Consider the following 2,992-nt stretch of genomic DNA (forward strand, 5'->3'; position numbering starts at 1 on the left):
CAGGCTTGCTCTCCAGTCTGATTTCTTATACTATCTAGGACAACCAGCCCAGGAGTGGCACCTCCCACAGTGAGCTGGGCTCTCCCACATCCATCAAGAAAATGCCAAGAAAACTGGCTGTACATGCCAATCTAATGGAGGCTTTTCTTTAATTAGGCTTTTTCTCTTCCCAGCTGGTCCTAGCTTGTGTCAAGTGGGCATAAAAAAATTAGCCAGAAAAAAAAATTAGCCAGAATAACTTCTCTTAGGCATATAAATTTTTAAATATATTAAGAAATTCAATCTGACAATATGAGAGATATCATTAGCCTTAGTTTTCTGTTTTACTATATTTTATCTTGTCTGAATATCAGAATTATCAGAATAATGTAAATAACTTGGGAATACTTCTCTCTTCTGCTTTTTATTAATAAAATTTTCTAATGATAAATTTATCATCTCAGACTGACAGTAATGGCACATGCCTGCACTTGGGAGGCAGAGACAGGCAGATTCCTGTGAGTTGAGGGCAGCCTGGTCTACACAGTGAGTTCCAGTACAGCCAGGGCTACACAGAGAAAACCTGTCTTAAAAGAAAAAGAAATTAGTTCAAACAGCATATTAAAATTTAAGTATTATTTCAATAATCAAAGTCAGAAATTTAACATTGGTTTCGTCAGGTCAAAACCAAACAAGAACAACAGCAAAACCATCATGAGGCTGATACCCTGTTTCATTGATGTTTGTCACATGAAGCCCATTCTCAGTTTCTAGAAGCTACACTTCTTGTTTCATGATATGTTTTTAACTCAAAAAATGGTTGCTCATGTCCTCCCACTTTGAAAATCTCCTTTCTTCCATCTCATCTCTGGATCTAGAAAATGTCTCTACTGCTCCAAATAGGATTGAGCTGTCCTGAATCACCTCATCCAAAGATTTAAACTCCTCATTGGACACACATAAATTCCTTTTGCATACAGTGTAATGTATTCGCTCAACACAGCAATTCGATATGATTCTTTTGAAGATCCTTATTCTGCTACTAAATCTACTTTCTGGAAGAGACTGTGTTTGGTAAAATTTGATGTTTAAACCATCTGAGCCTGAGGTTTTGTTGCAGGATAGATAGTAAACTATTTTGAAACATAGTTAGATAGGGTTATTCAGATTATTCCATCTAGGGTGTTGTGAAACTGGACAACAGCGGCCTTCAAGTTACATATTTCTTTCCCTTTTATCACTCTATATTTCCATTGATTTCGAATGACTTTTTATTTCAGTTGCTTCATTTTTCACATGTAAAAACTTCAGGAGTACTTAATGTTTATACTGTCTATTTCCATTAATAATTTTAACTTGTTTATCAAGAGTGGTGGCCTGCTCTCTGCCTGATCGCTGCCATCATGGACATGAGTAGTGTACAGCCCATCAAGCTCGCTAGGGTAATCAAAGTGCTGGGCAGGACCAGTTCGCAGGGATGTATGGAATTTATGGATGACACCATCTGCTTTATCATCTGAAATGTTAAAGGTCCCTTTAGAGAGGGAGATGTGCTCACTCTGTTGGGAGTCAGAAAGGGAGGCTCAGAGGTTGTGCTGACATTCCTGCTGGGTCCTGAGAATCCACCACTTGGCCCATGATGACCTGCAACTATTAAATAAAATGTTTGTATTGTTTAAAAAGAAGAGTAGTGGCCCTTTTGAGCATTTTTCAGGTAGCTGATTTATATGTCAGTATCTGAGTCAGACAATCATTGGTATGTATTGATTGCCTTCCCCCATTGATATTTATTGAGCTCTACATTTTTCTCTGCTCCCCTCCCTTCCTCCCTCCTCGCCTTCAACCCTCTCCCAAGGTTCCCATGCTCCCAATTTACTCAGGAGATCTTGTCTTTTTCTACTACCCATGTAGATTAGATCCATGTATACCTCTCTTAGGGTCCTAATTGTTGTCTAGGTTCTCTGGGATTGTGGTTTGTAGGCTGGTTTTCTTTGCTTTATGTTTAAAAACCACCTATGAGTGAGTACATGTGATAATTGTCTTTCTGTGTCTGGGTTACCTCACTCAAAATAATGTTTTCTAGCTCCATGCATTTTCCTGCAAAATTCAAGCTGTTGTTATTTTTTCTGCTATGTAGTACTCCATTGTGTAAATGTACCACATTTTCCTTATCGATTCTTTGATCAAGGGGCATTTAGGTTGATTCCCATGATTGTTTTTTATATGTAGAGAAATATGGAGATTTTTAGTTAATATTTCAAATACTATGAGTTATAAGATTTATTAACTGATGCTTCACTTTCTAGTGTACTTCCCCAGTACATCTACCATTTACTATTTATTTATTTATTTATTTATTTATTTATTTATTTTGTGAGTTTTTCGAGACAGTGTTTCTCTGTGGTTTTGGAGCCTGTCCTGGAACTAGCTCTTGTAGACCAGGCTGGTCTCGAACTCACAGAGATCCACCTGCCTCTGCCTCCCGAGTGCTAGGATTAAAGGCATGCGCCACCACCGCCCGGCTACTATTTATTTTTTAAAGATCTCATATATCTATTGGCACCACACATTATGCCAAGATTTTCAGTCATGTTAAATGCTAGACAATGTTGGAATATACTTATTCCATGTTAGTTAAAATCAGAACCGTGCTGTATAAATTTGCTTATTTTCTTCGATTTAAAGGAAAATAACAGATGTCCAAAGGAATTGTCAGGAGAAGATAGAGAATTTTCTCCTAAGTTTTAGAGAGTATGTTGCCAGGGACTGAAGAGATTGAAGAGATGACTTAGTTGGTAAAGCATTTGTTCTGCAAATGTGAGGGCCTGAGTTTGATCCCCAGGATCCACAGAAAGCCAGTAATGGTAGCATGTGTCTATAATCCCAGCATTACTATAGTGAAATATGAGTCAACAGCAGGAAAATTCTTAGAAGTTCACAGGCAAACAAATAAAAGGCAAGACACTGTGTTGTTTACATTTTTGCCTTCCATCATTTTTTCTTTCCTTCCTTT

The 2,992-nt window shown here is 37.7% G+C and overlaps 1 pseudogene; it reads left to right on the plus strand.

Moving 5' to 3' along the window:
* Nucleotides 1–1,382: 1,382 nt before the first annotated feature.
* On the plus strand, nucleotides 1,383–1,578 carry LOC130868535 (40S ribosomal protein S28-like; annotated as a pseudogene).
* The last annotated feature ends 1,414 nt before the right edge of the window (nucleotides 1,579–2,992 follow it).

The sequence above is a fragment of the Chionomys nivalis genome, chromosome X, assembly GCF_950005125.1.
Source record: "Chionomys nivalis chromosome X, mChiNiv1.1, whole genome shotgun sequence".
NCBI classification, from domain to species: Eukaryota; Metazoa; Chordata; class Mammalia; order Rodentia; family Cricetidae; genus Chionomys; species Chionomys nivalis.